The sequence below is a fragment of the Protopterus annectens genome, chromosome 3.part0 (genome assembly GCF_019279795.1).
Source record: "Protopterus annectens isolate FY-2018-M chromosome 3.part0, PAN1.0, whole genome shotgun sequence".
In the NCBI taxonomy this organism is placed as follows: Eukaryota; Metazoa; Chordata; order Ceratodontiformes; family Protopteridae; genus Protopterus; species Protopterus annectens.
The window spans coordinates 366,798-382,191 of record NC_056731.1 but is presented as its reverse complement, the minus strand read 5'-3'; positions in this window follow the sequence as shown (position 1 = coordinate 382,191).

Below are 15,394 nucleotides of genomic sequence, written 5' to 3'. Positions count from 1 at the left end.
AAATATGTCTGCAGTGAAGAACCAGATATTGTAATACTGCATCTGGGTGGAAATGACCTAACCACATGCCCTCTTGTTGATCTGAAAGGGGAAATCATGACCATTTTGTATAGACTTCTTACACAGTGGCCTAAAATGCATATCATATGGTCAGATATCATACAAAGGTTGGATTGGAAGGGTGCACGTAGCATTAAGGCCATTGAGAAAATTCGAAGACTGCACAATAGCTTTATGTGGGGACAGATGGGGCTGTGCAAAGAATCTGTGATTCACCATACATCCATAAAAGCTCGGTTCCCAGAGTTATACCATTATGACGGCATTCACCTTAGTGACAGTGGGCTTGATTTATTTATATGTCAGTTGAGAGACTCTGTACTGTTTGCAAAAACAAAACTGCACAAGTGTCCTTTATGTTAAATAAATGTGCCTGCAAAGCATTCAGGATCATGTGTGATTGTACTGATTAATGTAGGTGTTTGTCTATAGTGTCACAAGTCTTCAGTCCATCAGTCAGTACACATCAATGTGACATAGCCACAGCCTTCATAACATGTCTAATATAAAAAAAAAAATGCGTAATGTAGTCTTGGGTCTCTCGGTAGTCACGGCTAATGTGGTGGGGCCAAGGAAAGCTGTGGTGCAAGTTTTAGGGTTTACTCCATGAAGTAATATTTTAGAACAGAAAAAAATGATTTTTGCTGCAGTATGAGTATGTCATAAGTCACCTTCAGCTGGGTGTTATTAGTGCTTCAAGGTCAAAGTGTTAGTTTAACTATCTGAATTGTGCTGTGCGGTCACTACATGTATTCGCAAAATGTGAAGTGAAACTGTAGACGCAGTCTACTTGTCTACAACCAGACTTGCAGAGTATGTAAAACTTTTGTGACAAGCTGCACCACATGACCCATGTCATGGACCCCTGTGCCGGCTACAAATGAAGTATTATTTAGCAGTGTTTTAAATTGTCAGATGCATGCATCTATGTTCTGCTACCGGACTGATGTCATGTTTCACTGGACAATGTTTTGCTTTCTGCATTTCACAGAAGTTTTTGACGTTATCGTGATGAATATGCAGGGTCCAGTCCCTTTCAGTTTTGAGCCGGAATATGCCCCAGGAGAACGAAGACCAAATTACCGCCAAGGTAGCAGTGAAAGCAGTGATGCTGAAGCACATGAAGTGAATACAGAGAGTATGAGTCAAAAGTGTGTTCTAATGAACACTCCTCGTGAATGCTACTGCTGTGTATCGTCCCATCGGGCACGTGGTAAAATTGCACAGCTTGAAATCTCCTTCCAGCCCCTGTGCATCACTGATCACATCGACTTTGAAATGGCGTGCCTAACCCCTGTTGTACTGGAATTGGTTCTGCGTGCAATGCACTACGTTAGAAGGCGATAACGCAACATACGGTGGACCAATAGGTAAGGGATCAGTAAGGAATTTGCAAGAGGGTTGCTGTTATAGCATGGAGATCCTCTCAGCAGAAATTGAAGTGGGTGGTAGATCTTACCTTGCATGGTATGAACATTAGTTTTTCAAACACCATTTATGTGCAGTTTAAGTGTTGTGACCAGACGAAAGCATGTTTAATTACTTTGTGGTTGACTTTTGTAGCCATAGTAGAGCATGTTTACTTGCTTTCTGGCTGCCATAGCAAAATGAATAGTTTGTGCTGACACATTGGGAGTTGAATGATGAAAGGTTTAAAAATGAAGCCACATTACAACTTTGTGAGCAGTAGATTAGACATAATCATGATTCCTGTGCTATTAAACAGTTATATGTTGTCCAATGTATGCTGCATTTGCCCACACTCGTGTAAAACTACATACTCCTACCTAGGAATGGGAGAAAGTACTGATTCATGATAATTGTGATTAATGCATGATGAGGTGTAAGTTGATAAACAATATGTCGTGATTTCACAGGTTGTACCGCATGGTGGCATACCGGGCATATGTGCTATGGATTTTTGAAAACCGGAGACTGGGACGTGGGAACAGAGTTGTCATTCCGGCATGTGTAGTCTCACGTATACGTCGACAATTTCCTGCAGACGACAACGAATATGTTGGCTTCCTGCCTTTCGAAGGGATATGGGTATACCCTGAGTAACTGAAATATATAGGTGTAAAGGAACTAGAATGAAAATTCAGTATCTGAAAAGGACAGCAGATGATCATGATTCTGTGCTGTAAGGATACATAAAAGTGTAACATGTCATGTCATGTGCTTTTGTATGGCAATAAAAGTTTTGATTCTTTTGAAATTGCTTGGTCTTATCCTTATTTGAGGCAGACTGTGTCAATGACAGATGTACTGGAATGGTAAATATGCAATTGTCCTATATCCTCGTAAAAACTGACTATGCGTCTACAGCACGTATTGCATGCATAATTGCACAGGCAAAGTGAATCTTTTGTTAAACTATTTTTAATCAGTGCCACTGCATTCTTTTTGGGAGAAGCGTGCACAGATCAAAGTCAAGTTTTTATTTCTATTTACAGATAGCTATATGTTGCACTGCAGCACTGAAATATATTTTGAATAAAAGGTCTTTGATGCAGCAGATATGTACTGTATTACAGGAGATTTCTGTGAAACATTTCAATCAATAACTGCATGTTCTTTTCTTGTCTTTTTTTTTTTTCCAGGTTCATCACTATTCTCCACAAGGATTGGTAAGAATGCCGCAGTGCCTGGCCTATGGCTGTCAGACCCGAAGAGGTCGCATGCCCGAAGGCATGTCATTCCACAGATTTCCACGCAATATACAACAGTGCACATTGTGGGTGTGTCGATGTGGAACTGATGTTGGTGACATCCAAAAATTTGTTAAGGAAGAGACAGTGAGCAATCCCCCAAAGCATTACTTATGTTCACGTCATTTTGAAGAAGACATGTTTGAGCTGGACTATCGTTTTGAATTGATGCCAGAAAACCTGAAACCACGCAGACCTCGTCGTATTTTGAAGGTCAATGCACTTCCAACACTGTTTGACTTTGGTAAAAATCGCATACGGAATACTTCAGTGCAACGTATTGATCGGAATATGCGACGTAAGGTATGTATGCTTTTACAACTCCCTATTAAATGATGTCAGGACAGTAGTGCAATACTACCAATATTGGGAAATCAAGTTTATAACCCATTAAGCAATATGAGGGTTGTATGTAGTTATGCTAAGGGTGATGTCACTTGTGAAGAAATCAAGGTTATAAACCATTAAGCAATACGAGGGTTGTATAGTCACTGTAATGGAGATGTCCCTTGAGAGTAACATAGTGAAGTTCATGTGCAATAACACAACCTTATCTGTAGTCTAAATTTAGGTGGGGATACAGAGAAGGGTCTTAAGTACTGGATTGTATTTGTACTACATCAGTGGTGTGCACAAAGATTACTGTTGTACATGCACTTGCAAATGCATCACCATCACTGGGTTAATTGAAGGTTACAGTTTTGTACAAGATGTTTTTTTCATTTATTTTCCAGCTTGTGGAAGAACTTCTGTCAGAACCACAGCCTGTACAACAGCATTTGGAGGAGCCATCCAGAAGCAGTACTATGCAGGTAAATCAAAATGTTTGCATCAGTCAAAATTACACTTGAAAGTAGCCTATGCAATGTGAAGGGCTCATGTAAATAATGTGTATTTGAAAGATGAAGTGACATCAACCTGGGTGCAAATTACCACTACTTTGGGAAATTATTCTGTATGGTCTCATGGTGATAAGAGGGCACTTGACTAGTGAGCTGTGACACATTCATCAAAAGTCAAGGGTGTGTATACATAACTGGATAGAGATGCATACATCAGTCTCTAACTGTTATTTCTTTTCATTTTGGATTAATAGCAGAACGCATCGGTTATGGAGCAGGACGACTGTCGTGAGGGCACACGGATGGATGATAGTGAGCAGAATATCAGTGGGTACACAGACTCGGGCATTCATCCTACTTATGTAAGTAACATGTACTACTCAGTCCATCAGTTAAATAGCAGATCATATAAGTGTACAGTGATTCCTTTGTGTTGTAATTCAACAAAAAAACATAGTGTATGTATTTGCAGTGGACTTTTGGATTACACCCCATGGCAGTTGTGGCCATCCTTGTAGCACCTTGTTGATGGTCAGCTTGTCCAGGACGTCAGAACGCACAGAATGCCAAAATGTGGAATGGAATTGGCAGGGAAGAGTGTGAAGCATAGGTGCATGTGTCCAATGTATTTACAATACCAATTTTAAATGTGTATTTGTCCTGCAATTGTTTCACTGGTAGGCCACAATGTCCATCAGAGGACATGGCAGAATAGTATAAGGAAGGCTAAGCAGATATTGTACGTCAGGTGTAATATGCAAATAAAAGTGCAGGTGTTTGAATGACCATAAATACAGACATGTACTATGAGGCTCAGTTTCTGTGCTTTATTTGTAATTGCCTACCACAGCACAAGCATTACAACCAAGAAGGCCCCTCAATTTATTGTCAGGATTCATAAGTCAGTGACACATGACATGAGACACTGACCTGTGTCAGTGAAATGATTCTTTTTTAGGCATGAAAACGCTGCAATGCTTTTTATGTACTCGACCTTACTGTGTATGCTAATTATAATGTATGACAATCATTTTGGAGAAGTACTGCTAAGGATGACTGTACTTTGGATTCTAAACAGGTGGAGATGGAACTTGTACCAGTTTGCACAGAAGTCATTGTGGACAGCACTGAGGTAATGACTAGCAGATTCAGACAAACCGGTAAGTTGAAGAACAAGTCCTGCCAGACCCAAAATATGGGGACTGCAGTAAGTGTTGGAATACAGGCAAAGATACCAGAAACTAGTAGTATGACATGTAACGTTAAGTTTAGCAAAAGCCATGATGTTGCTATTCAGTTCCCCGAAATAATAGTGCAACCATTTATAGAGCACAACTACAGTAAGGTGTCAAAATACACAGAGAACTTAAATGATGTGCAGCCAAACACAGAAGAGGACGTAGGTCATAATAATTCTTTAGAGAGTGCTAGTAATCATCACTCATTGGTACAGTCTGGTATTGAACCAGTACAGGTCCAAGATCAAAATGATGAGGGTAGCATGTATAGTGACAACAGTAGTAATGACTGTATGTCTGAAGGAAGTAGAGGAAATGAGAGTAACGAGAATGAGGAAGACCCAGACTGGGGCGAATCCTCAATGAGTATGTCTCAGTCTGATGCAGATGATTCATTCCAGGAGTCGTCAGAGGAGGAAGTAGTTGTTGGACAAAAAAAATTAATTGTTTTTGAAACATGTCTCGATAAGTTGTTGTTGAAACTTACATGTCCGATGTGCAGGGCACCAGCTTGTGAAATTGAGAAGAAGACCATACTTGGAACTTTTATTTGCGTGAAAGTATCCTGTTTTAATGGACATGAAATTCTTAGTTGGGAAAGCCAACCACTGCTTGGTCGAATGCCAGCAGGCAACCTAATGAGTGCTGCAGCAGTACTGTTCAGTGGTAGTACTTATGCACATATATCAAGGTTTTGTGCTTACCTAGGTGTAGAATTCATTGGAAAGATGACATACTATGACATACAGAGTCAATATCTTTTCCCAGTTGTGCAATTCCATTGGCATGAGCATCAGAAGAACCTGTTGAAGGACCTTAAAGGAAGATTGATAAAGTTAGGTGGAGACGGACGCTGTGACAGTCCAGGATTTTCAGCTAAGTACTGTACCTACAGTATGATGGATTTAGACACAGGATGCATAGTAGATTTTGCAGTGGAGCAGGTCTGTGAAGGGGTGACATCAGTGGGACTTGAGAAGATTGGTTTTGAAAGGTACATGAGAAATTTAATTAGTAAGGGTGTGAGTATCGGAGTAGTGGCAACAGATAGGCATCGAGGTATAGCATCACTAATGCGTACTAAATTTACTCAGATAGAACATCAATTTTACATTTGCAACATGTGCAAAAGCATTCGTAAAAAAATTATGCTGGCTGCCAAACAGAAAGGGCAAGAGGATTTACTTCCATGGTGTTGCAGTATTTGTAATCATTTGTGGTGGTGTACAGCAACGTGTGAGGGTGATCCAGTATTACTTCTGGAGAAATGGTTGTCCCTGTCATATCATGTGATTGACCAACATAGCTGGGGGTGTGCTTCCAAATATGTGAAATGCCCACATGAAGTACCAGTGCCTCGTGGGACTGATAAAAAATGATTAGAGGAAGGAGGGGAGTGCCACAGTGCCCTGCAGAAGATTGTAAGTAACACATTGTTGCTAAAGGTTCTGAAGCAGACTACAAAGTTTTGTCATACCGGCAATCTGGAGGTATTCCATGCATTGCTGTGTCGTTACTGTCCAAAGTTAGAGCACTTTAGCTATGGAGGGATGAAAGCAAGAACAATGTTAGCTATCTTGGACCACAATGCAAATCAAAATAGGGCGCATTTAGTTATTAGATGCCCCTCTAGTTGCTCTGGGCCAGTTGGTGGAAAGAGATACAGAATAGTGTATCCCAAGGCAAAGCAGGAGTGGACAGCAAAGCCTATATTTGAAGGTAGGAAGTATGACTACATCTACAATCTCATGATGAATGTAGTGTCTGCCAAGACAGGTAGTCTGTGTGTGGAGCCAGTGGAACTACCAGAACTGCCCAGAAACATAGCTCAATCTGAGCGACCAGAGAAAAATACTGTGATTGCACAGTTTCAGTCCCGCTTCATCAGTAAGTAGTCAAGTACACATAAAAAATGTATAGTTCAGTCCACTGGCTAAGTTGAGTTTAGTATAAATTAAGGAGAAGTTGGCTGTCATGTGTGTATGTCAAAGGAGCTTAAATTTTAAGCAGTGCACTTGTTTTATAGTACGAGAGATAGTGTCAGATAGTCTGCGAGACTGACAGCAGCGACCAATCTGATTACTGTCACTCAGCACTGAAAAAAAATGCAGGTCAAAGCATTAATAGTAGACATTTGACAAATGGTACAGTCCCTAAAGCTTCATATAACTTTTGATAGTGATACAGTCATGTTTAATCAGTTACAGAAGCTGATGTTAAGTCATTCATGAAAGTGTAATGTAGCTGTTGGATGGGATGGGCCATTCCATATCTGTCACATGCACAAAATGTTAGGCAGTGCAAAGTTTAAATATTATGCAAGAAACGGTGTCACTCTGCGAGACTTGGACAGCAGCGACCTGTCTGAATAGCATGCATGTAGTAACATTACTAGTGAAAATTTGGTAAATGGTCGAGTCCCTCAAGTTTTATATGGCCATTGAAAGTGAGACAGTCATGTTTAAGCAGTTACAGAAGCTGATAACTCATTTATGAAAGTTTAATGAAGCTGTTGGATGGGATGGAACATTCAATTTGTATGACATGCACTGTAGCAGCTGAAGTTAGTTTTGGTTTCCATCCAGTTTTGCACGTATTTAGGGTGATTGCTTGTATCACTTTGACCATGGTAATTGCGGTTGACAGTATAGGGAGTGGTCTCAGCTAATATGCAAAAGTGTGACATTTGAGGTACATGTCAGTGTGTAGTAGCTGAAAATGAGTTGAATGAGTGGGTATTAATAAATACAGAGCAACAGTTGAACAATGTAAAGTGTGTGTATGTATATAATGATGTCATTTTCTCCTATGGTTCTCTCTCATGTGCGAGTGGTGGTGCTTGAGAAAAACTGAGCTGAAAGTTGTGTAATCCATTTCCTGGTATTAAGTCATACATACTTGTTTATATCTATAACCTAACAGTATGTGTTATTGATGTTAATTACAGGTGATGTGAATATATAGATGTCAACTGAAGAAATATAACCTGAATGAAGTGAAAGTACTGGCAGAGTAGGCATGGTAAATATTTCTCAAAGGACATTTTACAGCCAAGGTAAGTGTGATGAAGTTAATATTAATAGCATCAGTGACAGCTCATAAGCAAGTTTGAAAGGTAAACAATAGTCTACTGGTTGCTGAAAGGAAATGTCTTGATAGTGTATTATACAATATTTGTTTCTTGATGGTGACGGAAGTAGCCTTGAGTAAGAGTGCCATTTGATTCTAGGTTGACGTATTGCACGAGTTTATAGTGCAAAGATAAAATGTATAGAGATAACATCAGTCAGGAATACCAGCTAGAACAGGTGTCAGCTCACTACACATTGCTGGACAGGAACACTGCAGAGGCATGCTGTACTTAGGATGACAGACATTGAGACTGTGACCCATGACAGGTATGGTTGTTCAAACTGTGCCTGTTCCATGATGCACTTGCAAGGGAGATGGATTTGGAGGGTTCAGTGCCAGTCAGCTGATTAAGTTATGTGATGGTGTAATAGAAACACTTAGTTGCAATGGTCATTGTCTGGTAACTTGACGTGAGGGGTGGTGTGACAGTCACTTATGTTGGGTATTGTAAGGGAAGGGAAGCACAATGGTTATGTTCTGCTGACAAAGTCATGGTGGTGTGAGACTATTAAGAATGTTTGATGTGCTAAGTGAAGGGGAAACACACTATTAGGAGGACTCACTGCTAGTAACATAAGTAAGAAGCAGTGGGTGGTCAATGCTACAAATTAGTGGGCGTGCTGTAGATGAATTACTATGTGTTATAGTAAACATTCATGCACAGAGTTAATGCCATTGGAAGTCTTGTAATCAAAATTTGGCACATTAAATGCAGGCACAGCGATAGGATATGCAGAGTGCTGTTCAAGCATGGTATAATTATTAGTTTTATATGTGTGCAGGACAATCTCATATATGTAGTTGCATAATTTATTTTTTCAAAAGACTTTACTCTGAAAGAGTATGTTAGTTGCAGTAGCACTGAATTTCATAAGGCCATGGACAGCGGTAAAGAAAATAATAAGACTCTGCAAACCCGCTGTGTATGTATGAAGTATGTGCTGTAACGCAAAAAACACTGAGCATGTGTAACTAGCAGTAACCAATTCCAAACCCGCTGTGTATGTATGAAGTATGTGCTGTAATGCAAAAAAACATTGAGTATATGTAACTAGCAGTAACCAATTCCAAACCCGCTGTGTATGTATGAAGTATGTGCTGTAACGCAAAAAAACATTGAGCATATGTAACTAGCAGTAACCAATTCCAAACACGCTGTGTATGTATGAAGTATGTGCTGTAACGCAAAAAAAATTGAGCATATGTAACTAGCAGTAACCAATTCCAAACCCGCTGTGTATGTATGAAGTATGTGCTGTAACGCAAAAAAACATTGAGCATATGTAACTAGCAGGAACCAATTCCAAACCCACTGTGTATGTATGAAGTATGTGCTGTAATGCAAAAAAACATTGAGCATATGTAACTAGCAGGAACCAATTCCAAACCCGCTGTGTATGTATGAAGTATGTGCTGTAACGCAAAAAAACATTGAGCATATGTAACTAGCAGTAACCAATTCCAAACCCGCTGTGTATGTATGAAGTATGTGCTGTAACGCAAAAAAACATTGAGCATATGTAACTAGCAGTAACCAATTCCAAACCCGCTGTGTATGTATGAAGTATGTGCTGTAACGCAAAAAAACATTGAGCATATGTAACTAGCAGCAACCAAATCCAAAACCGCTGTGTATGTATGAAGTATGTGCTGTAACGCAAAAAAACATTGAGCATATGTAACTAGCAGTAACCAATTCCAAACCCGGTTTGTATGTATGAAGTATGTGCTGTAACGCAAAAAAACATTGAGCATATGTAACTAGCAGTAACCAATTCCAAACCCGCTGTGTATGTATGAAGTATGTGCTGTAACGCAAAAAAACATTGAGCATATGTAACTAGCAGTAACCAACTCCAAACCTGGTTTGTATGTATGAAGTATGTGCTGTAACGCAAAAAAAAACATTGAGCATATGTAACTAGCAGTAACCAATTCGAAACCTGCTGTGTATGTATGAAGTATGTGCTGTAATGCAAAAAAACATTGAGCATATATAACTAGCAGTAACCAATTTCCATAGATACTTTTGCACAATGTTTGAACAGCCAGTTAAGACATGGGCCTGATTAGCAAGTGTGTGGTGACATGGCACAGGCATCACAATGTTCAAAATCCTGTGTAGCAGTTATGCCCTCCTAACAGTGTTTATAGTCCAAGCCGTTGTGTAGTGGGATCCCTGACACCTGTGCAGATGATGATGGCTGGTAACCTTGACACATTGTAACTTGTGTGACCATGCACTACAGTCTGATGCACAGTGTGAGACAGCGTTAGATGATGCAGCTGACAGGAAGCTGATGGCAAAGGTGTTTGTGTGATGGGATACATGTATTTTAGATATTATTATGTAATTTGCATTGATGGCAGACATTTACACAAAGAGGAGAGTGCTGTGAAGTGTGTTTTTTGATCTCTGGCGGTAATATTTGGAATTTGCAGTAAGATGTTCAATATTCCAAAAGGCCACACAGCACGGCGCGACTTATAATAAGGTAGATATGAAAATTATGTAGGCAATATTGTCATTCTGTACTCATGCCACTGACAGTATCATTTCAATCCTGTGTGCTTACTGCCATACTTGACAAGTTTAGTTAGTACAACTGCAAATTGGATGCTGCAATTGTTAATTTACTGAAGGTTGTAAACCCTCCTCAGTGGTGTTGCGTACGAACTGCACACTTTGGTCTTTTAGAGAGGCGAAAGCAAACTTTGTCACGTGAAAAATAAGAACTGTATTTGGCCGAGTAGTGTTAGCTGCCAATTAACAGCTCAATATATGACCAGTTTAGCAGTAAGACTGGAAATGTGCACAAAGACAGGGAGTGCCTCAAAGCAAATTTACTAATCTGGTTAAAGGAATAGAGGATTACTAAATAGTTTAAGCTGAATTACAGAACATATTAAGCTCCAAAAATGCATCCGTTATGTGCATTATGCCAGTGATACTTGCACATAATATTCAGCCCCCCCCCCCCCCCACTAGCCAGAAAATAAATAAATAAACTTCACTGCTTGGTCTGTAGAATACAGTGAGTTTTCAGTACATTCGTTTACCGTGCCAGCATCATAGACACAGGTTTGAAAAGTACTGTTCTGCAGTCATTTTAAATATGTGGAGATGATGCAAATGTGAAGGGAAACTACAGAAATAGGATGTCAGTAGACTGATGTTAGTGAGAGATTGGCAAACAAAAAAAAATTAACATAATAATGTCTTCTAGAAATATGGGGAAATAAAATATCAAGACAATTAAATCAAAAATGTGTTTAATGAAGTCTTTCTGCTGCTGCCAAACCAAGTAAATAGCTAAATTATTCTGCAGACAGAGGGGAAGACATTTGAAATGGCACTCCCTTCCTTTCATTTCTGAGCTGTCAGCTGCAGTGACAGTTTTCACACCTCTGCAGTAGTGTGGGAGGAGGGGACTGTCAATTCATGTTGGACTACAAAAGAACACTTTGAACAAAGTCATCCCATTTAGCTACTGCTCTGTCTGCTGCTGGATAACTTCAAATTATACTGTAAAGCAAGCTCTGAACTAAACATAAATGAGGGTGATTAGCAACAGTAAAGAAGCAGGCCTAACACAGAAGGAATACAAACTGAGAGTGACTCACAGATTTCCCATTATATGTCAATAACATGGGAATTCACAGTTACTTCCTTATGTCTGGCATGAGTCACAGAAAGAAGACAAGAAATGCTTTATGGGAAAGAGAAAGGCTTGAAGCAGAAGAAGATCACGTTGACATATCAAGCCCCATCGTTAGCCATGTTGTGCTAAACAGACTAAAAGTACAAATAAAGCACTTAGAGTGATTTTGAGGTGCTAAAATAGGTCAGGAAACAAAGATAGACCGAAAAATACATGTTTTTTTAGTTGGAGGGTGGAGTTTTCCTTTAACTACATAGCAGTTCTCACATGTAATTTTACTTGTTTATCTTCACTTTTCTGTGTAGTTCCTTGCCTGTAAAAAGGGTACATTACAAGGTGCAAAGTCCAGAAGTAGAAACATGCCAGACATAAACAAAACCTTATAACGTACCCTTTTTACAGCAATTGTACAGTGAGAGTATTGCTTTGGTCGTGGGTTTTACATGTACTCAGTCACAACCAGATTGTGCATGTAAGACTTGAAAGTGCTGTTCAAACTCCTTCAAGTCTTACTTGCACTCATTTTACCTGAACTATGCGATTTCCAAGACTGCAAAAATCTGGTTGCGATAATATGTAAGTATTAATCCAACCCTTAATCCAACCCTTTCCAAAAAGCCATAAAGGAAACAAGGCCATGGTAGAGTGGGCTTTGACACTGCCTGGAATAGTTTTGTTATGGTGAGTATCAACCATTTAGAAATATTCTTTTTTTCAGCCCAGTTGTCCCTTCTTTTTGCCTTCATATGCAATGAACAATTAATCCAAAGATCTAAAAGATTTAGTTCTGCCAGTATAGTACCTGAGTTGTTTGTGGACATCCAAGATATGGAGTATCGTTTCTCCCTCATGTTTAGGTTCAAGAAAAAATCTGGAGGAAATGGATAGTCTGGCTTGAACTAAGCTCAAATACCACTTTAGACATAAAAGAAGGATTACTTCTTAAAGAAACCTTGTCCCTATGAAAAATGAGCACCATAAGAGCTTGCAGTTCCAATACCTTTCTTGCAGAGGTCACGTCAATCAGTAAAACTGTTTTCCATGTTAAGAACCTCAAGTCATCCAGACTAGCTAGTTCAATTGGAGCAAGTATTAGCTTTTCTAAACACAAAATTAAGATCCCATGGAGGGCCACTGTTTTTCTCGGAGGCCTCTTATGCAAAACCACTTTCAAAAACATTTCAACATGAGACTACATTGAAAGAGGAGGATCCATGGGTAGACATAATGCAATGTCTGTTAAATGAACCTCGACAGAGGAAAAAGGATAGTAACTCACACAAATATTGTAGAACCAGGGATCAACTATCTCTGAATGGGTGCTTCTTATGTTGTTGATGCTAACTAGAAAACCTCTTCCAGTTGCTAATATATGACTTTCTAGTAGAAAGCTTTCTTGCCTCCATTAGTACCTGATGCACATGCTCAGTAAATTGGTGCCCAAAAGGAATTAAGACCCTATCATCCAGGGAGACAAATGCAGTTGATTAATGTTGGGGTGTATCAAACACTCCTGTTCTTGTGTGAGTAGATCCATTCTGTGAGGAAACTTGTGGTAACTACCCATGGCCATTTCCAAAAGAAGAGAGAACCACAGTTGCTTGGCCCAGAAGGGAGTCAGCACAATGATCTAGAAGATTCCTTCTGAAGTTTTAAAAGTACCCTGGATAATGAATCTGCCTTCCAGGCTTTCTTGCATGGAGTCCTGGAACAGAATCTTGCCAGTTGATTGTTCAGAGATGAGACAAATGGGTTTACTTGAGTAACTCCCCACAAATGGTTCAAATCTTGGAAGACCACCTGATCTAGTTTCCATTCATGAGGGTCTGCCCTGGTCCTGCTCAGCTTGTCTGGTACACAATTTTGATCCAATGAAATGTAGGATGCTATAGCATGAGATTGTGCTGTGAAGCTATATCCCAAGCTAACATGGATAGTCTGCAAAGGGGGAATGGCCTGGTTATCCCTTGCTTATTGATGTATCTCATGATTGTGGTATTGTCTATAACCACTTGAAGAGGTCTCAGGGACCAAATATGGTGCTAATAGTTGAGTGCCTTGATCAGGGCAATCATCTCCTTGCTATTTATGTGCTTGCATCTCTCCTTGGTATTGACACTCCCTGCACCTTTATCCCTCCTGAAACTACTTCCCAAGCAATGTCCAAGGTGTCCGTGGTAACTGACTGCTTTAGAGCAGGGAGGCAAAAGGGGAGACCTGGATTTAGGGATACCTGTTGTCTGTACCAAAATATTTCTCTTCAGACAAACCCTAGCACTGGGATTTGAAAAGATAAAGGGTGCTGATGCTGGGACTGAAGAGATTTCAGACACCATTGCATTTTTCTCATGTGGAGTCTTGCCATGGGGTATCATGATAACCATAGATGCCATAAGATCCAAAATCCTGAGGTATTCCCTCACAGTAACTGAAGTCTGAGTGGAAAACCTTAGAAATAGATCTACATAAAGATTTAATTTTTTCTTGTGAAAGAAAGTTCTTTGAACTGAGGTGTCTAGTTGATATGCCAGGAATGCAATCCTGTGTAAAGGAGTCAAGAAAGACTTTTGAATATTATCTTAGAATCTCAGCTTGTTTAAGGGATCTCTCACCCAAGAGAGGTTCCTGACACTTTGAAAAAGACTCTCCCCAGGATTTAATAAAGCCTACACTTAAGTGTACACTGTTCTGAGTGAACAGACATAACTCACACTTTCTTCCTCCTAATTTTAGTTTTCCTGCTGATATTCTTGCAGCTTTAAATATTGACAGGGATTCATAAAGGTTACCACAAAGTGTAGACTACATGTACACTTAGTGTAATCTTTCTGAGTAACTAGAAAGCACAAAAATGTGATAAGAATTTTATTGATTACATATTGTGTACACTTAGTGTAGGCTTTATTGAATCTGGCCCTCTGCAAAGATAAGCAAGTTGTATAAATATGGAAAGATGTGGATACCCTGTAGCCTGGAACTAGACACGTTATGAACACTCTTGGTGCAGCGAATAGTCCAAAGGAGAAGGCAGGGAACTGATAATGTGATCCAGATACACACAACTTTAAGAAATGTCAGAAGTCTGGATGAATAGGGATGTGATGATAAGCATCTTTTAAGTCTAGTGTTACCACAAAACTTGACAGAGGAAGAAGAGGTGACAGGTTGTGAAGTGACATTTTTTTTCAAATATAATTTTTATTAGTTTTGCAAGATTTATAACAGGAAAAAAAAACAGAAACATATCAAGACGCAACATAATACAGTATATACAATTATCAGTCTTGCTGTACAAAAGGATTGCAACCATGTAACAAGCAGACATATTTTATCATAGCAAGGCAATAGAAAAGAAAAAAAAAATAAAATAAAATAAAAAAATAAAAGGTGATAAAGGAATAATTTCTATCCAAAACACCCAGGGTAGCCATATCAAAAAACATAAACCTTAGGGATAGAAAGTAGTGAAGAGACCCCCCCCCCCTTATAAGAAGCTAATGTGATATAAGAAAATATATAATTTGTCCATATTTAAAAGGAGAATTAGCGATGATTAGAAGAAAGAATGTAAGTTTTATTTATGAGTAGAATAAAGAAGAAAAAGGGGGTATATTGTGAGAGAAACACTACTAGGAAGTTGGTTAGAGTGTACAGTTTTGCTAAATCACATACAAGGGTGTAGCTAGAAATGTTAGATTCGTATTCCAAGATCTTAAGGTTGTACCTCCCGACAGCCCTAACTTTTGGCC